Source organism: Pelophylax lessonae (assembly GCF_965119305.1).
Source record: "Pelophylax lessonae genome assembly, chromosome: 5".
NCBI classification, from domain to species: domain Eukaryota; kingdom Metazoa; phylum Chordata; class Amphibia; order Anura; family Ranidae; genus Pelophylax; species Pelophylax lessonae.
In genome coordinates, this window is record NC_138772.1 from 267,812,835 (window position 1) to 267,835,578 (window position 22,744).

The 22,744-nt window shown below is 46.8% G+C and overlaps 1 protein-coding gene across 1 annotated transcript in view; it reads right to left on the reverse strand.

Annotated features, from left to right (window-relative positions):
• GALNT1 (polypeptide N-acetylgalactosaminyltransferase 1) overlaps nucleotides 1-22,744 on the reverse strand; it is a 375,931-nt gene that overhangs the window by 179,455 nt on the left and 173,732 nt on the right. The window lies entirely within an intron of this gene.

The window sequence follows — 22,744 nt, forward strand, 5'->3', positions numbered from 1 at the left end:
CTAGGATCGTGACCAGGACTATGCATCCTCGCAAGACGTTTAACTTGCCAGCCAGCCCCTGTCCAGTAGGGTTATGTCGTGGCCAACCCAGCACGGAGCTAAAGTCGGGTCGCGCTTGCTGGCCAGACTGGGAAGACTGTAAGGATCTAGGATATCCAGTCTGTTTCCCAGTCCGGCAGTTGATTGTAGTTCTCACAGGAACAAAAAATAAAAAGAAAAAAAATTGTTTAAAAAAGGAAAGAATACTAGGACCAGAGATCCCAGCAAGGAACTAGGACCTGACTAGGCAGAAAAAAAACTGAAGTCCATTAGCAGGAAGTGGGATTATACCCCCTGGGACTGCATGGTCAAATATTTCTCGGCCTAGTGTCCTACTCCTATGGGGAGCAGCATAAACCCATCGGTCAAAAAGATATGGAGTTGTGTCTGTTAATGAACGAAAGAGAAAATTTGATTTAGGCAATGACCTAGTACACCTGGTTCAAAATACAGTGCATCCAGAAAGTATTCACAGTGCTTCACTTTTTCCACATTTTGTTATGTTACAGCCTTATTTCAAAATTGATTAAATTCATTATTTTCCTCAAAATTCTACAAACAATTTCCCATAATGACAAATGAAAGAAGTTTGTTGGAAATCTTTTCAAATTTATTATAAATAAAAAAATAACGAAAAAAAAATTCACATGCAAATACGTTTTCACAGCCTTTGCTCAATACTTTGTTGAAGCACCTTTGGCATCAATTACAGCCTCAAGTATTTTTTAATATGGTGCTACAAGCTTGGCACACCTATTTTTGGGAAGTTTCTAATATTCTTCTTTGCAAAACCTTTCACCATCAGGTTGGATGAGGAGCGCCAGCGCACAGCCAATTCCGGATATCTCCAGAGATGTTCAATCTGGTTCAAGTCTGTAAACAGTAAACCCTACAGGGCAACACCAAAAACCGATGACACTAAGGTGCAAAAAATTGTTATAAATAGATGAATATATAAAAATGAATAAATTGTATAACTAAAAAAAATGTTAAAACATGCAAAGTGAAGTAGGGATGCACCGAATGTTCGGCAACCGAAATTATTCGGCCGAAAATAGCAAAAAAAGCACTTTCGGTGTTCGGCCGAAATAAGTAAAAAGGCCGAATAAATTTGTGCCGAACAATGACGTTTTTAATGACGCGGATGGTGGGTCGGTAAGCCCAGATTGCGGGTCCCCGACTGGCGACCCGCCATCCCCGAGTCACAGGCGGAGTGATACCAAATGTACTCCGCCTCCGCCTGTGACAGGGCACAGGAGCCATACAGCAAACATCGACTCTGCAGATGGGAGGGAGGTAAGGAGAGACATGAGAGGACAAGAGAGAGAGAGAGAGAGAGAGAGAGAGGACAAGAGAGAGAGAGAGAGAGAGAGAGAGAACAAGAGAGAGAGAGAGAGACACACGAGAGGACAAGAGAGAGAGAGAGAGAGAGAGAGAGAGAGAGAGAGAGAGAGAGGGGGGACAAGAGAGAGAGGGGGGACAAGAGAGAGAGAGAGAGAGAGAGAGAGGGGGGACAAGAGAGAGAGAGAGAGAGAGAGAGAGGACAAGAGAGAGAGAGAGAGAGAGAGAACAAGAGAGAGAGAGAGAGAGAGAGAGAGAGAGGACAAGAGAGAGAGAGAGAGAGAGGACAAGAGAGAGAGAGGACGAGAGAGAGAGAGAGAGAGAGAGAGAGAGAGAGAGAGGACAAGAGAGAGAGAGAGAGAGAGAGACGAGAGGACAAGAGAGAGAGAGAGAGACACGAGAGGACAAGAGAGAGAGAGAGAGAGAGAGAGAGAGGACAAGAGAGAGAGGACAAGAGAGAGAGAGAGGACAAGAGAGAGAGAGAGGACAAGAGAGAGAGAGAGGACAAGAGAGAGAGAGAGGACAAGAGAGAGAGAGAGGACAAGAGAGAGAGACACGAGAGGACAAGAGAGAGAGACACGAGAGGACAAGAGAGAGAGACACGAGAGGACAAGAGAGAGAGACACGAGAGGACAAGAGAGAGAGACACGAGAGGACAAGAGAGAGAGACACGAGAGGACAAGAGAGAGAGACACGAGAGGACAAGAGAGAGAGACACGAGAGGACAAGAGAGAGAGACACGAGAGGACAAGAGAGAGACAGACACGAGAGGACGAGAGAGAGAGAGAGAGACACGAGAGGACGAGAGAGAGACACGAGAGGACGAGAGAGAGAGACACGAGAGGACGAGAGAGAGAGACACGAGAGGACAAGAGAGAGGACAAAAAATTGGCAAAATAAATGGAAAAAATGCGAAACACCGCGTTCGGTATTTGGCCTTCGGCCAAGCATTTCATTATTATTCGGCTTGTGCATCCCTAAAGTGAAGTAATAACACACAAGTGGCCAATAAACCTCCTCCAATGTGTAATGCTCATGCATGAAAAAGTTCATAATGCATGTGGCCAGTAAAAAAACAAGCGCTGCAATAAAAATGTAAAGTGCTACTCGTGCAAATTCAATCCGTATATAAACATGTGACCAGTGAAATTCCTTAGTGATCCTCCAAAGAAAATACTAAAAGTTCATGCCACAAAGTCTGAAGACTTAACATAGCTGCAGAGTATAAAGTGCTAACAGCGAAACTTCAATCCATAGATTGAATCCAGTGATCCCCCTCCCCTAAGGCAAAACACACTTACCAGATAATATGGACCCCTTAGCCATATAGCATGGGAGTCTATTGGGCTGGTCTAGTAAGTGAGGCCAGGTGCAGTTCCTGAGGGTAATCACCAAGGGCTGGGACTCATAGAAGAGAAGGATCCAAAATAGTGTAATACGTTCCTTTATTACTAATCACAAATGAAAATACACTTACATGTATATGGACATCATATTGCCTTTAAAATGGTAGGGAAGGCTGGTTTATCGCAATTGGAAAGGAAGCAAACACCTACATCATGCATAATCTCTGGCATGCGTTCCAAACATGCATCCCACCGCCGCCGGAAAGGACGACCTAAAAGCTGAGTGACCGGATACCACGTTGACTCGTTTCGCCCCTCCCACTGAGCATTCTCACAAACAAAGCATCGGGTCTCTCAGTACTTATTTATAGTCGTAGGTGGACATCCACTATCTTGGCTTCCTGTTTACCTCCCATTGGGTGTACTCAAATTCATCTACACCCAGCAGGCTGACTTGCTACATAGGCATATTAAAACAACCACCCCGGGATACATAAAAAAAACTAGACAATATAAGACCTGTATGCCACTACATTTAAAATACGGTAATTAACACTATATTACATATATCATATGTTAAACCAGGGCTCGACAAATCTGCTATGGATCTAGGAGCCAGCTAAAAAAGTTAGGAGCCAGTTTTTTTTTTTTGTAGCGTGGGTTGTCAGGGCAAGTAATTTGCGCCCCCTAACTCACAGCAGAGCGGTCAGTCAATAACTCCAATGTAACGCATTACGTTAAGGTTATGGGCTGGCCAGAAAGAATGACATTAAAAATACGGTTATAGGGGGGAAACTCCTTTTTATGCTAATGCATCATGACTGCGGCATATAAAATACCCTTATCTGCTGCCTACTGTAGCTTAGGGGTGGCTGTTGGTGGGTGGCAAAAACATGTCTTTACAGCACATTTTTACCACCCAACTGCACATCTAAATAAAGCCTTTGTGACATTTTAAATAAAACACAGAAAAGGATGAAAGAAGTATCCCAGCGCTGCTGATCTTCTGTTGCCTCTTTGCAACTACTTCCTGCCTGTGTGTGTCCCCCTGTGGTGATTGTTGATAATACACGGGGCTTTATCAGAGGACATAAAAAGATCATTTTAAAGCATGCCAGCCTCATTTCCCCTCCTCCACCTCACAGCACACCTTAAACAACTTTGCACTATTAGAACAGCGGCTCAGTGTGTCACAGCATGTACACAGCAACACACACACAGGCAGCCCCCGTGCTCTATCCTCCACCAGATCTCTCCCCCCTCCCTCACAGTAGTGACTGTGACAATCTGCCTGCTAGGTCAGGTAAAGGCCACACAGGCTGCCGGGTCCCCCTCCTCATCACCCTTCTCCAAGGTCTGAACTCCCGCTGTGGGCTGCGGGGGGGGGGGGAGGAAGGCCAGGCTGATAAGGACGCTACGGGCAGCATAATAGAACTCAGAGAGCAGCCATTCCGGACCGTGCTCTGGCAGAGGAGAGGAGGTCAGCCCCCTCCCCTCCCCTCTCATGTTACTCAGCCGGACTTCAGATTACTGCACGGCTCCAGGGAAAATATGGAGACCAGGGAGGGGGAGAGCGAAGCATCAGCTGCCTGACACTGAGCTGTCAGTCAGGAGTTGCAGAGAGTGGGCTGGCGGCAAATCAGGAGCCAGGATACGGTTTCTGGTCGCCATGGCGACCGGGATTTGTCGAACCCTGTAACTCATGTCAGAAACCATATTATCTTGCCAGCTTGATTAATAGTGGAAAATATAAAATATATAAAAACACCAAAAAGTTTATCTGAAAAAAAATATATTTTTTTGCTGATGTTAAATATTAGTGTAACTATATTACAAATCTCATGAATTACCTAAATGCCTCATAAGAAATTGGTTTGTGGACATCAGTATAAATATTTGAATATTAAATGTAAAATATAAAATGGGTATATGTATTGGTGTGCCTCTATACAGAAAAATCCTGCCCTCTGGGCCTACCAATTAGATAAAACGTAATTGAGATCTAGTTTGATGTTCAGCCCATTGGGACTCATCATATTTAATAGGTATATCCATTTTGTTTTATTCTGAGATATACCCTTCTTAAGATCACCACCCCCTCCAGCTGGGGTAGAACTATTCCACAGAAATTTAAATTGAAATCACGATAATTTGCCAGTCAAATTATTTGATAGGCTATGTTGTTTAAAGCCCTTCCTGATGTTATTGACATGTTCATGTAGTCTGACCCCCAGCTTTCGGGTGGTCCGTCCTACATATTGAAGTTTGCTGGACATTCTATGAGGTATGCGACGTGTACTTTCAGAAGAAATTAATTTATCAATCTCAAATCTAGTTCCTTTGACTTGCGATTCAAAGTGAGTAGTTTTCCTTTTCAAATTTGGAACCGTTCTGCATGCCATGAAGTTTGAGGTTTCACACTCTGCAGGTATGAGTCCTCACAGACTGTTTATGGCATGAAGTTTTACAATTTTCTTTGGAGGATCACCAAGGAATTTCACTGGTCACATGTTTTTTTTTACATATGGATTGCATTTGCACGAATAGCACTTTACATTTTTATTGCAGCACTTCTGTGTTTTAACTGGCCACATGCTTTATGAACTTTTTCATGCATAAGAATTACACATTGGAGGAGGTTTATTGGCCACTTGTGTGTTATTATTACTTCACATTATATGTTTTAACATTTTTTTTAGTTATACAATTTATTCTTTTTTATATATTTATTTATAACAATTTTTTGCACCTTAGCACCTCTAAAGTGTTGTGCTGTAGGGTTTACAATTTATATATTTTTTCACATCATGACGACAAGCAGCATACCTATTATTGGTTTTCATATGACCTTCTAGCGCAGGGGTATCTTTATATTTGTCATGGGTTCAAGTCTGTAGGGATGATATTGGCCAGGTTATGAGCTATTGATTTCCTCCAGACATGACACTTGCCATTCAGGCCAAAGAGTTCAAACTTTGTTTCATCGGACCAGATAATTTTATTTCTCATGGTCTAAGTCCCCTTAAGGTGCCTTTTGGCAAGCTCCAGGCAGGCTGTCATGTGCCTTTTACTGAGGAGTGGTTTCCATCTGGCCATTCTACCATACAGGCTTGATTGGTGGAGTGCTGCAGAGATGGTTGCTCTCCTGGAAGGTTCTCCTCTCTCCACAGAGAAATGCTGGAGCTCTGTCAAAATGACCATTGGGTTCTTGGACACCTCCCTGACTAAGGCCCTTCTTCCCCAGTCACTCAGTTTGGACGGATTGCCTACTCCAGGAAGAGTCCTGGTGGTCCCAAACTTCTTCCATTTATGGATGATGGAGGCCACTGTGCTTAATTAGGGACCTCAAGATCTGTGCTTCAATGCAATCCTGTCTGAGGTCTACAGACAATTCCTTGGACTTCATGGCTTGGTTTGTGCTCGGACATGCACCGTTAACTGTGGGACCTTATATAGACAGGTGTGTGCCTTTCCAAATCAAGTTCAATCAACTGAATTTACCACAGGTGGAATCAAGTTGTAGAAACCTCTCAAGGATGATTCAGTGGAAACAAGATGCACCTGAGCTCAATTTTGAGTGTCATGGCAAAGGCTGTGAACACGTATGTACGTGTAAATTTTATCATTGTTTATTTTTAATAAATTAGCAAAGATTTCAAACAAACCTTAATATTTTCATTATGGGGTATGGTTTGTAGAATTTTAAAGAACATAATGAATTTAATCCATTTTGAACAAGGCTGTAACATAAAACAAACGAAAAAGTAATGTGCTGTGAATACTTTCCAGATGCACTGTACATTATGATAACTGTACCTCTGCAACTCTGATTTCTTATTTGTTATTCAAAATATTTTAAATGCATTTAAATGTAACATCAAAACAGTCCAATATACCAAAAAAAGGTGAAAAGTACATAAAAAATATTAAGTTTACAGACTTGGCAACAAAGATGTCCTAGAAATTAACAATGCCAAGTATTATGATAGAAAAACAGATTTAAATACAGGACGCCTATTTGTTTTGTCAGTGGCATGGAAGTCTGAAAAAATATCAGTGAACTTCGACACACGCTAATACTTCCTCAACACTTCCTCCCTACTAATCTAATTGTTCTGCTCAAGGTTTGGATGAAAGCTTAATATCTGGCCTTTACCGCCTCAATTGCAAAACTAAGTTTGTATAACCATACTGTACAATATATTCCTTTTTCGTCCTATAATGGCAGCTAAAAGAAAAATAAATACAGCTCTCAACAATTAGGCTGATTGTACCGAAAGAAATTATGTTCCCAGATATTCCTATATTTAAAAACCAAAAAAGGTAAAGCTCTTGCAAAAAAAAATTTAGATTTTGACTGATTGATTAAACACTGTAGGAAATAGAAATTGCAAAAAGAACAAATGTCAATCAGGATAATTCTGTACATTTACAGTATATAATCATTAAAGTGGACCTAAAGTGTAAAAATAAATATGCACAGTTCCAAAAGTGATCCTACTATGCAAATATAAAAATATGGAAACGCCAACACTTTCTGAGCACGTTGCCAAGGCCTAGTCGATGCATTAAAATTCAAAATTATTAGGCTTTTGCCATCTAACCTGTATCGCTGGTTAACTATATTGGAGGAAGGAAGCTCCATGATTTCCAGATTCAAAAAGAAGTGCTGTTTCTTAGATTTATTGTAGCCCTGGTTCACATTATCGGGACTTTGAATCCGACATCCCAGCGTGACTTCACTGTGGCTTGCATATGACTTCCTTAACAGAGTCACATCGATTAGAACAGTTCTATTGCAGGTAATGAGATGCGATTTTAAACACTACATGTCACATTAAAGTCAGGGCAGTGTGAACCAGGGCTTAAAGAGGAAGTCCAAGTATGGATTGTTTATACATAGTTACAGTATATTGGTCCAACTTGGACCAATGTCAATTTGCATACACTATACCATTCTTGGCCAATCTTCCTTCCACAGGTATCAATAGCCTGCTCTCCACTTTTTCAAAAATGCTGCTCTGGGCCTCTCTCATACTGCATCCCAAATTACATTCACTATACAAGGTGATCTTCAAAACCCGGGATCTCGTATAGAGACAATAGAGCAGAAGACTGATCGCACGATTGCCAGGACAAACCAAAACACTGCAAGAATACAAGATCTCCAGGACCAGCTAGAAACAGCTCTCAAAAATAGAAAACTGGTCCAGGCACTATAATTTTAGAATCAGAGAAATCTATCACCGATGTTAGGGAAGCAGTGCCATCCTTTATCACAGGCCTCATTCCAGACATTCCGAGCCACCGACTGGAACTGGAGAGAGCCCATAGATCACTACAACCGCCCAGAAAAGATTGTCTACCCAGGGATATTGTGGTCAAACCACACTAATACGTAGTCAAGGAGGAAATTATGAAACTTTACAGGAACTCTGAGCAACTAATGATAATGGGTCACAAGGTTCATATCTTCTCTGACATCTCCCCCACCACCATCCAGAAAAGACACACCCCTTAAACCACTTCTCAACATGCTGTCCCAAAAAAACATCAAATATTGGTGGTCTTTTTCTTTCCGCCTGAGCTTTATCTATCAACAACAGACCCTTGGGTTCTCCTCTTTTGCTGACTGTGAAAGGCTTTTGTTTCAATTGGGTCTCATCTCTCAGCATCCCCCAGCTACCCCATCACAATGTCAACCAAACTCCAAAAGGCCTACTCCCAACAAGCCCCTTGGTTCCATTGTGGCAGAAAACGGAATTTTTGTAAAATCTTACCTGTAAAATTCCTTTCTCTGAGTCCTCCGACAGTCGCCGCCTCTTCATATTCGTCACAATGGGGTATTAGACTTTGCTCCGAAGGAGTAGCTAGGCAACAGAATATGTTAACATTAAAGATTTAACATATCCCACCCACAGGGGGTGGTCCCCTCAGTCAATACCCTCCTACTTCCTGCAACCATATCTCAGTTTCAGTGGAATAGCAGTAGAGTATACAACCAAACCCCAAAAGAGGGGCGGGGGCGGCGACTGTCGGAGGACTCAGAGAAAGGAATTTTACAGGTAAGATTTTACAAAAATTCAGTTTTCTCTTACGTCCTCCGACAGTCGCCGCCTCTTCATATTCGTCACAATGGGGACGTCCCAAAGCAGTGCAAACATGAGGGGTGGGAAACGCAGCCGCGCCGTAAGGCAACGCAGTCTCCACATCAAAGAAAGGAACCTTACCAAAAGAAGGACACCAGCTGGGCAACATGAAAAAAACTTGCTCAACAGGAGCAACAACCCAGGAAAAACAAAGAACCCAGGGATAAAAACGTATCCCAAACAGCCAGGGGTCCAAAACAAAAGACCCTAAGGAACTGCCGCACTAAGAACCTTGCGGCCAAAGGAAGCATCTGCCGATGCCTGAACATCTACTCTATAGAATTTTGTGAAAATGTGTACGGTCGACCAGGTCGCCGCCTTACACACCTGGGCCACAGAAGCCCCATGACGACAGGCCCGAGACGTACTCAGACATCAAGTATAGTGCGCCTTCACAGGCACAGGAGGAACTTTTCCCTGCAAAGCATATGCCTGTTCAATGGTCTGTCTGATCCATTTGGCGATGGTAGAAGCAGACGCCGCCATACCCTTCCGAGGACCCTCCGGAAGGACAAACAAAGAATCTGTCTTGAGAAAATACTCAGTCGATTTAAGGTAAACCCTTATCGCCCGAACAACATCCAAAGAGTGCAACCTCACCTCCGTCGGATGTTTAGGCTTCGCGCACAGCGAAGGTAAGACAATATCCTCATTGAGATGGAATTCCGAAACTCGCTTCGGAAGAAAAGAAGGATTAGGTCGCAAGACCACCTTATCCAAGTGAATGACCAGATACGGAGACTTGCAGGACAAAGCCGCCAGCTCCGACACTCTGCGAGCCGAAGTGATCGCTACCAAAAAGGCGACCTTTTTGGACAACATAGACAACGAGATCTCCCTGATCTGTTCAAAAGGAGCACGTTGTAACACAGATAGAACGAGATTCAAGTCCCAAGGAGGCAGAGGTTCCCTCCTAGGAGGGACCAGATGCCGCACTCCTTGAACAAAAGTGGCAACTAAGGAGTTAGAAGCCACAGGACGTTGAAAAAGAACGGCCAGTGCAGACACCTGACCCTTGACCGTAGCCAGCGCCAAACGCTGGTCGACACCCGTTTGAAGGAAGGACAACACTCGAGAAACCGAGTACGTGCGAGGTGAAAACCCCCTGGACTCACACCAGGCAAAATAGGCCTTCCAAGTACGGTAATAGACCTTCCCTTAGGAAGGTTTCCTCGCATTGATCAAAGTGTGAATGACCTCAGGGGAGAGACCCCTATCCTTCAGGACCTCGGTCTCAACAGCCAGGCCGTCAAAGCCAGCGACTGTAAAGCAGGATGGAATATCGGGCCCTGAGACAGGAGATAGTCTCGAAGAGGTAGACGCCATGGGGCGTCGACCGCCAGATTCACGAGGTCTGCGTACCAGGACCGGCGAGGCCAGTCCGGTGCCACAAGAATCACCGTGCCGCGTTCCGAGTGCAACCTGCGGAGGAACCTGGACAGCAATTGAATCGGTGGAAACGCATACATCAGTCTGTACTGATGCCACGGGGCTACCAACGCGTCTGATGCGTCTGCCCGAGGGTCGCGCGTCCTTGCCACGAACCTTCTCACCTTGTTGTTCAGACGAGACGCGAACAGGTCCACATCTGGAAGACCCCACTTCGCGCACAACATCTGGAAGACAGCCGGGTGGAGAGACCATTCCCCCTGATCCAGGGTCTGGCGACTCAGGTAGTTCGCCTGCCAGTTCTCCACCCCCGGAATGTGAACTGCCGTTATCGCCGGGACATGAGTCTCGGCCCAAGACAGAATGTCGGCCACTTCCCGAACCGCTCGGGCACTCCTGGTGCCCCCTTGGTGGTTGATGTAGGCCACCGCCGTGGCATTGTCCGTCTGCACCCGAACCGGACAGCCCTGCAGTCGGTCCGTCCAGCGACGAAGGCAGAGATTTATCGCACGCAATTCCAGAATGTTGATCGGAAGGGAGGACTCCCCCCTCCGACCAAGTTCCCTGGGCGGACAGAACGCCCAGAACACCACCCCAGCCCGACAGGCTGGCATCCGTGGTGATCACTGTCCATGAGATAGGACGAAAGGACTTGCCCCCCGACATCATCGGGGACTGGAGCCACCACAGAAGATCCCTTCTGGTGCGAAAGCTCAACGAAATTAGAAGATCCAGAGATTAGGGTCGCCCGTCCCACTTGGACAGGATCTCCGCCTGGAGACCCCGCGTGTGAAACTGGGCGAAGGGAATCGCCTCCAAAGCCGAGACCATCAATCCCAGACATCTCATGCACGTCCGGAGGGACGAGCACGGACTGTCCCTGAGGGACCTGACTTCCTTCTGAAGAGTCCTGAGCTTGTCTTCCGGCAGGAAGACCTTCGCCTGGATCGAGTCCAGGATCATTCCCAGGTAGGGAAGACGAACCGATGGACTCAGCGTCGACTTTGGAAAATTTATCGTCCAACCAAACTCCTGTACAGTTTGCATCGTGACGGACAGGTCCTTTTCCAGACCCTGGCTGGACGCAGACCGAACCAGAATGTCGTCCAGATACCCCAGGACAGAGATGCCCTGAGCTCTCAACAAAGCCAGAACGGGAGCAAGCACCTTGGTGAAAACCCGAGGAGCCGAGGCGAGACCAAAAGGCAACGCCACGAATTGGTAATGATCCTCCGCAATGGCGAATCGAAGGAACCTCTGGTGACCCTCGAAAATCGGGATGTGAAGGTACGCATCCTTCAGATCGATGGAGGCCATGAATTCCCCCGGAACCAGGGCAGCCACCACCGACCGCAGGGATTCCATGCGGAACTTGCGAACCCGCACAAAGCGGTTCAAAGCCTTTAAGTCCAGAATTGGACGAACCTTGCCCTCCTTTCTGGGCACAGTGAACAGATTGGAATAAAACCCCCGAAATCTGTCCCGATGAGGCACCGGAACCACCACTCCCTGAGCCCTCAGGTCCCGCACCGCTAGGTGCAGGTCCCGTAAACGCTCCGGAGACAGCTGAAGATTTGAGGGAAAGAATCTGCTCTCCGGCCGAGATAGAAATTCGATCTTGTAGCCAGATCAAACGATTTCCTGAACCCACCGGTCCCGCACGCGGGCCAGCCAGGGTTGAAGAAAAAGGAGCAAGCTTCCCCCCACCCCAGAACTGGGTGAGGGCGCCCCTTCAGGCCGCACTGTTATGGGTAGAGGGTCCGGACTGACCGGACTTCTGTTTTCCAGACCACGGCTTCTTTTGGGAGCCTTGACCCTTGAACGGTTTGCCCTTGTAGTGCGACCGAAAGGCACGAAAGGATCCCTGAGGAGGCCGAAAATTAGTATGCTTCTTACCAGGAGCCCCCTTAGCCTTGGGGAAATGGGGCAAGAGCGTGCTCTTACCGCCCGTGATCCCCTTAATCAACGTATCCAAGGACTCCCCAAAAAGGAGAGATCCATCATAAGGCAGATTGGCTAAGGTCTTGCGCGAAGATTGGTCCACCGACCAACACTTCAACCAAACCAGGCGGCGAGACAACACCGCCACGCTTTGTACACGTGCAGCCAACGGCACTAAGTTCAAGTCCGCATCACACAGGTACGACACCCTGATGGATTTGATCCACCATATCCAATGTCGCCGGCGAGGCCGAATCAGCCACTAGGACGCGCCTAAGCACCTGCGTCCAACTTGCGACAGCCTGGGCTGCCATAAGAGAGGCAAACAGAGCTTTAAGCATCGAACCCGTAACAGAATAAGTATGACGGGCAAGAGACTCCAATATCCTATCCGTGGCATCTCGGAACACCGGGGTATCCTCTGCAGGAATCGCAGTGGATTTGTTCAAAACCGCAATGGCGTGATCCACCGGGGGTGGCACACACCACCGTTCATCAGTGGCAGGCGTGAAAGGATAACGCAGCCTGAACCTACTTGGCACAGCAAAAGGTTTGCGTAAATTGCGCCATTGTTCCTTAACAGCGCGCTGAAAATCATCAGTGCAGGGAAAGACCTGCGATGTCTTGCGTCTTTTCTGCGTCCCATAAGCCGCCAAGGCAGCGGGAGGACACAGCTCATCCTGCAAACGCAGCGTTTGTTTTATAGAAGCAACCAATTCATCCATGATTGCAAGCTCTTCAGGCGAGCCAGGGGGAGAATTATCAACCCCTTCAACCTCAGCCTCCACCTCGGACCCCACGAGATCCAGGGAGGAACGGGACCCTGATAAGGAGACCCCAGCCATAGCAGCCCCATCACCTTCACCCTCAGAATCAGAGGAAATAGAAACTCTGGGTCTTTTAGTGGATTGAGCAGCCACCAGCATCTGCACCTGAGCAGCAAGGTTAGCCACCACTTCGGCTAAATCCCCCCCTGGGGGGGAAAACAGAAGTCCCCTGGCTTCCCACCAAGGTGGCAGGAAATTTGCCCTCCTGAGAATCCATTTGCCCCAAAAAAATATGCCGGAGAATAAAGGGTTAACTGCCCCTTTAACAAGCGCGGCGAGCGCAGCCCACCGCACACACACACAAGCACAATGAGACCCCCACAGGGATAAAACTGAACACAGGCAATGGATATAGGAAGGAACAGAAGGATAAAACCTGAGGAGACCCCTGCTGCTGCTGCCGCCTCGATCGGTGCACCCAGGAAAGAGGAAGTGATGCAATCAGGGCGCTCTATTAAAGCCTATGGAAGGCTACAAGAAAATGGCCGCCCGCAGTGAAAACACGCGTCTGGAGCGAGCACAGGCAAAATGGCGCCGTTTGGCGCCGAAACCGCCGCTCCCCCACTACTGTGATGCATATAACACCACCCATGTAAAAAAAACATGGCGGATCGCCGCAGCGATCGCTGTATCGTGCCCCAAACATGACAAAAACATGCCCCACAGCACACAGCTCTTCACACTGTACACAGGCTGACACAGACAGTGTCACACAGCCCCCCCCCCCCTGCAGCCCACAGCATGCAGCCAGAGCGATAGGGAGACAAACAGTGTGAACAGAGGCAGGTTACACAGTCCCAGACTGACACCCCCCCCCCCTCGACAGACAGGTCCCCACATAGATACACTTACCTCTTAATGGCGTGGGGAACCCGCACAGGCAAACAAGCCGCTGCACATGAGGCAGGGAGAGTCGCATCCAGGACGCACAAAATCGGGGTTAAGAAACCACACAGCGTCCAGTGAGGTAGCCACCTCACCAATCATCCCTGCACCGAACAGGGATGGGTCGTTCACTGCGCCAGGAGCGTTACCTGGCTGAACACTCGATGGCAGGCTGGGAAGCCACTGACCCACGACCTGCGACCAGGGGGATCAGCCCGAGACCCAGCCCGCACGAATCCTCTTCATCAGAAGAACTAACGCTGACAAAAAACAGCCAAGTAAAGAGAGAGAAAAAACTCAAACAAAAAATCAAAAAAGAAGAGAAAGGCTGAGGCAAAAAGCCCCAGCATAGAGAGATCCAGCTACTCCTGACAAGCTAGACATTGAAACTGAGATATGGTTGCAGGAAGTAGGAGGGTATTGACTGAGGGGACCACCCCCTGTGGGTGGGATATGTTAAAAGCTTTAATGTTAACATATTCTGTTGCCTAGCTACTCCTTCGGAGCAAAGTCTAATACCCCATTGTGACGAATATGAAGAGGCGGCGACTGTCGGAGGACGTAAGAGAAACAGCGATTAAAGAGATTGAAGGACTCCCGGCCTTCCTGAAGCTCTGCTCAATGTTCCCGAATGGCAGCACTAATTTTCCTCTTCAGGACCGATCAGGTCATTTGAAGTTCCCTGAAAAACACCTTTGTCTGACTCTCGTTTAGTTACTACCCCGTTGCAGGTATCACTCTTTTCCAGTTGCAAGGGTCTGATTAGACTATGCATAATGCATTCTAGTATTGTCCTTCACCAGCTCTTGCTCAGTTTTTGTTGTCTTCATTTCATGGATATTTCTTTTTTTCTAATTTTGGCCAAGCCACCCCCAGATCTCTCTGGTTATTCTGGGGATCTCTTGGTGAGTATACAAGCCCATATTGGTTTGGTTACCCCTGTCCCCTTACCGGGAGAGGGAGGACCGGCTCCTTATTTATCAGTTGGTTTACCGATAAAAATTCCAACATAGGTGGGGGATTTTCCCCCTTATGGTATCAGCATTAGATATCACAGGGCAGTTGCCAGAGCGGTTACCATGCTCCTCCGTTTGCTGTTGTGGGTACCATGAATCTCCAAATTTGCGGCCTATTGGAGCAAATCCCTGTCCTATCTTTGGAGGATATGGTTAACAATTCCTTGCCAGCTGTGGGGGGTAGTTTCCCCCACGGCCTGGCGAGATGTGGCCTTGAGCCACTTTTATTTTTTTTGTTTTTGTTCTAAGAATTTCTCTCCCTTTCCTTCTCCCTCCTGAACCCTTTGGACTCTCAGAGGGAGGTGTGCACCAAGCCATCCAGGTCCGGTTGTTCCCAGCCTCGCTCCGATCCCAGGTTCTCTTTCCCGGCAGTTTCATCGACATTCTCAAATAGATCCTCCTCTCACACAACAAGATGGTGATCCCTGACTCACCATCTTCACCATTTCGTAAAGCTTCCCCACAATGTTCAAGGGGTCAACTCGCAAATCAAAAGACGTAAATTGCTTCAATCCTATCACTCCCAACACTTAGATATTTTGCTGCTGCAGGAAACACACTTTAAGAGTAATTATAATCCCTCGTTTATCCACCAAAAATACCTATTGTTTTACTTAGCAAACGCAGGAGACAAAACGAAAGGAGTGGCCATCCTTCTCTCTAAGAGAATAAAATTCTCTCTCGTTAAGCGAGAAAGATCCAAAGGGTAGGTATATGTTCTTGGTAGGCGAAATTGAAGGGCAAAAATATACTCTTCTCTCATACTATGCCCCAAATAAAGGACAGGCACAGTTTTTCACTAAACTTGCCCAGTTGATCTTTGATAACTTAGAGGGTACTTTGATCATGGGCGAGGATTCTAATATCGCCTTTGACCTCAGTCTTGATAAATCTGGCAAGAACACTTCCTCTTTCAAACGCCTTCCAAAACAGAGCCTGCAAATCGCTAAAATTATATCCGCCCTGGGTTTGGTAGCTATCTGGAGTGAACTCAACACTAGAACAAAAAAGACTATACCCATTTTTCTGCCCCTCACCAAAAACTTATGCTCATATTGATCATATCTTTATACCCAACATGATCATCCCTCAGGCCTCTAAATCAAGCATTAAAAACACGCCCCTGTCAGATGATGCTCTAGTGCTCCTAACCTTGTCTGCCCCCATAAGCCAGTCAGGTCCATTCCATTGGCATCTCAATGAGGCTCTCCTGTCTGACCCAGTTCATTGAAAAAGACCTAAAGGAATATTCTCATTGAAAAAGACCTAAAGGAATATTTCCATAACAATGACATTGATGATATATCTCCAGAATCTCTCTGGACGGCCCATAAAACGATAGTCAGAGGTAAATGGATTCAAATCTCGACTAAACGCAAAAGGGAATGGAGGGCGGAGATTGGACAAATTTGAAAAATCCTTCTTATTCTTACGCAAACTTCACAAGCGTAATTCTTCTCAGATTTCTCTATGCCAGTTGGATTAAGCCAGACTGGCTCTAAACTTGGCACTGACCACGGAGGCGGAAAAAAATATTAGAAATGCAAGTGCTAGATTTTATTCCCAACAAGACAAAATAGGCCCCAAGTTAGCAAACAAATTGACTCCCAAACCACGCATATACACTTTTGCCAAAATAGGATCGCCCTCTGGGGCTTTAACACAAAACCTGACAACTATTATGCACGCCTTTCAAGAGTACTTCACCAAACTTTACAAAGCAAATGACACAGCCTCTTCCTCAAGGGCTTTGGACTTCCTTCAAGGCCTTCCTCTACCCACTTTATCTGCCCAACATTGAGCTGATATGGAAGCTCAGATCTCGGAAGAAGAGGTCCAAGTAGTGATTAAAAACCTTAAAACTAGATCAGCCCCAGGACCAGATGGCTTTTTGGCCATATATTACAAGGCCTTCTCAACCACCCTAGCTCCATATTTGGTCAAATTGTTTGGTCAAAATGGTCAAAAATCCTAACCAACAGACTATCATCCTTTATAGCTCTATATGTCCATAGGGACCAAGCAGATTTCATTCCTGGGAGACGGGACGGACCAGATAAGAAGGGCAATAGACAACATCACCCTCTTGGGCTCTGGTTGGGATGAGGGCAAACCCCAAAGCGGGATTCTTCTCTCCACAGACCTACAGAAGGCCTTCAACATGGTATCCTGGCCCTATCTCTTGGAGGTTCTGGGGAAGTGGGGGTTTGGTCCTCAATTTCAAGCTACTCTAAAAAGCCCTGTATTCTTTCCCATCTGCTCGGGTGAGAATGCAAGGTTGCTACTCTCAGTATCTCGAAGGGAAGGCACGCCAGGGTTGTCCCCTATCCTCTAATTTTTGCCATAGCGATCAAATCCTTGGCGATAGCAATCAGAAATAACCCGGACATACAGGGTGTACATTGTGGGGATTTAGAGCATAAATGCGCTCTATTTGCAGACGACCTGCTATTGTTTACCACAAATCCCCTGGTAACTATCCCCAATATCTTTTGGCTTCTGGCTTACATGTTAATATGACCAAATCCTGCGCTATGAATACATCGGTGGATTCTATCCTCTTGTCCAATTTACAATCAAATTTTTCCTTTAGCTGGCACTCCAAGTCTATTCCCTACCTTGGCATTATTCTAACCCCAAACATTTGTTCCTTATATGAGGCTAACTACCCTCCCAGCTTTAAGAAACTTAAGGAGGATTTGAACTCCTGGGCAAATCATCCCCTTTTCTGGATAGGCAGGATTAACAAAATTAACATGACACTCTTGCCCCAAATTTTATATCTCTTTCGATCTGTTCCAATACCCCTTTAAAAAGGCTCACCTGAACAACCTTCAGAGTAAAATTATTCACTTTATCTGGGGCTCCGAGGGTCACTGTTGCTCCAAGACCATACTGTTTAGGTCCAGAAAGAAGGGAGGGTTGGCTCTTCCAAATCTATGGCGGTATTACCAAGCCACTCAATTCTCCGCTATCTACAGACGAGGCCTTAAACCTGATTGGATAAATTTAGAACAACAAGCTACTCCGGATCCTCTTAGGAATACGAATTATGAACGCTGGTGCTTGGAAGTCAAGGAACAAAGAGGGGGTATATCCATCATCTACTCATCTTTGGCTGACCGCTATGACAAACCTGCCTACGCACTGGCTTGGGAAAAGGACCTGGGTAAGGAACAGAACCTGGACAACTGGCATGCACGTTTCCAAAGTTCATTTAAAGGGATCATAAATGTCTCTCCCATGGAAGCAAATGTAAACATTTTTACAAGATGGTATATGGTTCCTGGGTTCTTGTTCTATATGTTTCTGAGGCTGTGATGATCTGGGTGACTGTGTACATGCTTGGTGGCTTTGCCACAAAATCTAACATTTGGAACAAAATCTTTTAGAACATCCACAAGGTCACCAATTGTCCAATTACCCAAACTCCATACATTGCACTGCTCAATGGCAAGGAAGAGGGCACTCCGAGATCTTCACAGACCCTTGTTTATTTCATGCTCTTAGGAGCTAAGATCACAATAGCTAGAGCCTGAAAAAAAAAGTCTCTATCAGGGCAGCTAAGCTTAATATCTCCTGGATTATGGCCCAAGAAAAAATGGCCAGTATACTTAATGACAGAATGGCTAAATTTTAACTAATCTGGGAACCCTGGGCCAAACACATGCATGTAAATATCTGATCCTCCTATGCATCCTATTCAGTCCACCCTGTACTTACCGCAATCTCCAATTCTCTCTACCGCTTACTCGAGTCCGAATCTCAATTCTCTTTCCCCCCTTCCCCTTCTCCTCTACCTTTCTTTTTCTTCCTTGTATTCTGTTCAGTTTTTCTCCCGAGTGGGCCCTCTCGGGGGAGTGGCAGCCTGTGCCCATATGTTTCGCCACCCGCTAAGGGGGCATGGTGCCTGGGCCCTGTCGCTGCCGCATGGGGTCTATTTGGGGAATTTTTACCCTCTCTAATTAATTCGTATTTCAGCTATCACTACTGGGGAATTACCCGCACTGGTTTGACTGTTATTTGCCTACATGATATGCTGAGAATTCTACAATGCTTTACATTGAAACTCTGAGCACTCTGTTGATGCATCAGTTATGTCTTTTCTTGTTATCATGGTTTTATGTATCTACCCGTTTCAAATTATTTTCCAAGTTTTATGTTTTATTACAAAACCATTCAATAAAAATCATTGAAAAAGTCAGAGACCACCTTAGGAAGGAATGACAGACAGCGGCGAAGCATCACCTTATCCTTGTGAATCACCATAAGGTAAACGACAGATAACGCCGCCAGTTCCGACACCCTGCAGGCAGAAGTGAAAGCCACCAAAAAATGCCACGTTCTGAGACAGTGAAAGCAGAAAAAGCTCCCGAATATTTTTAAAGATAGGCTTCTGTAGAGTTAAAAGCACCAAATTAAGATCCCAGGGCGCCAACGAAGCCCGCACTGAAGGAGCCAAATGTCGGACACCCTGAAGAAAGGTATGCACCAGGGAGCGTGTGGCCAAAGGTCGCTGGGGGAAAAAAAAAAAAAAAGCCAAACCGATACCTGGCCCTTGATGGTACTCAAAGCCAATTGCTGTTAAACCCTCCGTTGAAGGAAGGTTAAGATTGGATCCACCGAGAAGGAGCTAGGATGAACCCCAAGAGACTCACAAGACGCAATGTACGTCTTCCACGTACTACGGTAGATCTTCCTAGAAGTAGATTTTCTAGCTTTCAACAGCATAGGAATCACCGACTCAGACAAACCTCTATCCTTCAGCAGCTGGCGTTCAACAGCCAAGGCGTCAAACCCAGCGACTGTAAAGCAGGATGTTAGATTGGTCTTGGGACAGTAGATCCTCCCAGAGAGTAAGTCCCCAAGGAGCATCGGCGACCAGCTGTACAAGATTGGCGTACCAAGACCAGCTAGGCCAGTCTGGAGCCACTAGAATGTCCGGAATCCTTTCTGCCTCGATCCTGCACAGGAGTCATGGAAGGAGTTTGAGAGGACTGGAACAAATTGGCAGCCCACCTTAGATTTCTGGCTACTTGCTGAGCCGCCAGGACACTTCTTGTGCCCCCTTAGTGATTGAAAGACCACGGCCATTGTCTTGTCTGAATTAGTACCAGAAGATAAATTGTCCAATGAGCCAATGTACCCCTGAAGATGAATTGTCCAATGAGCCAGACAAGTCTGATCTCTTAGAGTTCCAGTACATTAAATCGGCAGTCTGGATTCTGCCAGAGTCCAGACCCCCTGAGCACATCTGTGCTGAGGCCGCCTCCACACCCAGACTGGCCTCCGTGGCAACAACTGTCCAGTACAGGGGGAGGAGGATTTTTCATGTCCAAGCGCCCGAAAACGAAGCCACCTCCAGTGACAGTGGATCCTTGTCCCATTTCCCCAGAATCTCTTTTGCAGAGATCTTATGTGGAACTGTGCAAACAGACCACCTCAAAGGTGGACACCAACAGGCCCAGCACGTGCATGCAAGCCCAGAGGGATGACCCTTTCCTGAACAAAAGAAACTGAATTGTCTCCTGCAATGTCTGGAGTTCTTCCAGTGAATCGCCAAGTAGTCCAGCTTGGTGGACAGAGTCCGTGCAGATTTCTGAAAATTTAGCGTCCATCTGAACTCCTGTAGAAGTCGCAGATTAATGTCCAAGTCGGCTTCTAGAGCTGAGAAAGACTCTGCACACAGAAACAGATCGTCCAGGTAATCCAGTACCGCGATCTGTCGTAGCAAGGCCAGAACTGGGGCCAAAACTTTTGTGAACACCCGAGGAGAGGAGGCGAGACCAAACGGTAATGCCATGAATTGATAGTGCTCCTCGTCCACGGCAAAACAAAGAAAATGATGATGCCCGATATATATTGGAATATGAATGTAAGCGTCCTTGAGATCGATAGAAGCCAGCAGATCTCCTTGATGAAGGAAAGCTACAACTATGCAGATAGACTCTATCCGCAATTTCTGAACCCACACAAAGTGGTTCAGAGCCTTGAGATCCAAGATCGGACGAACCTTGCCTTCCTTCCTGGGAACTGTAAACGGATTGGAATAAAATCCTTGAAAACGTTCCGACTCTGGAACCAGCACAATAACTCCTTGTGCTAACAGGTCCTGCACTGCCCCGTAGAGGCCCTGTAGCCGCTCGTGAGACAGGCGTTAAGTCAGAAAGAAGGAAAGAACCTTGAGGCAAGGACCAAAACTCAATTTTGTAGCCAAACCAAATCAACTCGTGGACCCATCTGTCCAAAATGAGCAAGGTCAACTGATCCGGAAAAAGGCGAAGACGTCCCCCTCCCCCCCGCCCCAGATTCGGGCTAGGGCACTTCTTCAGGCTGGTGAAGGCTTATCTGCGTAACCAGAAGTGCCGCTTTGGACTTACCATTCCAGGGTCTCTTGGAGCCTCCTGCAAAGTTCCAGGTGGATCTCGAACCCTTTTTCCTGTGATCCAGATGGACTAAAGAGCCGCTTGTGAGGCAAGAAGAAAGGACCATGTTTACGACGAGGTTTCTTGCCCCTAGCAACCTGCGGAAGTAATGTACTCTTACCTCCCGTAAGACCCTTAATGATCTTTTCCATAGAGGCCCGAAACAAATGGTCACCGACAAAGGGTAGATCAGTCAGCACCTTTTTAGAAGCCTGGTTGGCTGAAGTGGACATCAACCATATCATGCAGCGAAGAATCCCCGCCGTCAGAGTTGCCCTGTCGGCCAAGGGGCTGTATCCAAGATGCATGATAAATGTACTGTATCCCCTGGATCAACTGATCCGCCAGCTCGGGAAGGTATTGACTCCAGATCCTGCCGTAAAATATTTGTCCATTCAGTTAAGGTCTGAGATACTAAAGTAATAGCAAACAATGGTCTCAACATTGAACCAGCCATAGTGAAAAAAGGTACCAGACCAGAGCCTCAGCTCTCGTCCACGGGATCCTTAAAGGATAGAGAATCCTCCACCGACAAATATGTGGCCTAATTTAGCCTGGAAACCTGACAGTTCAGTTCACCAACGGTGGAAATGTCAGTTTCTTCAGAAGAGATTTCTCAAAGGGATATCTCCTAGAAAAACGCTTAGGTATTTCAAACGTGCGTTTGGGGGAACCCCACTGACTAGTGACAATCTCGTCAAAATAGCCAGGAAAAGGGGAACACCTTAGTCACCTTGCAAGATTTGCGGGTACCAAACTGCAATGGCGTCGCAGACTCAGCATCCGCTGAGTCTTCCAACTTTAAAATATCCCGCACTCACAGGATTAGGGCCTCCACCAGTGCTTTTTCATGCACGGCTGCAGAGAAGGAGGACTCATCCTCACTATTAGAGCACTCAGCGTGCATGGACGCAGACTCAGTGGGCTGACTCTCATCCACGGCATCCAACCCCAGAGCTTGAGAGCGCCAAACAGCCTTCCAAACTGCGATGGAAAAGGAAGAGCAGACACTGACACTAGAGGCCCCCCGCAGCACATAAGCACACTCCGACTACAAGAAAATGGCCACCGTTATTCTATATGGGAAACCCAAAACATGGCCGCTGGACTACACAAACATGGCCACCAAAGCCAGGAATGCAGAATCCACAGCAAAATGTCGGTGCTGCACGGGACCCAGGACCCCACGGAAAAGGTCATGCACCAGGAGGGGACGTCCCGGGAACCCCCCCAGGAGATCCAGGTATGGCACCCCCAAAAAGGGGGGCTGACAGCGGCATCCACCCACCACTCTCCGGCCCAACACCAGACAAGCCCAACCCTACCCAAATGCACATGGGGGAAGATGGGGCAGGTGAGGGAAACCTACGCAGGGGGAACCCTGCT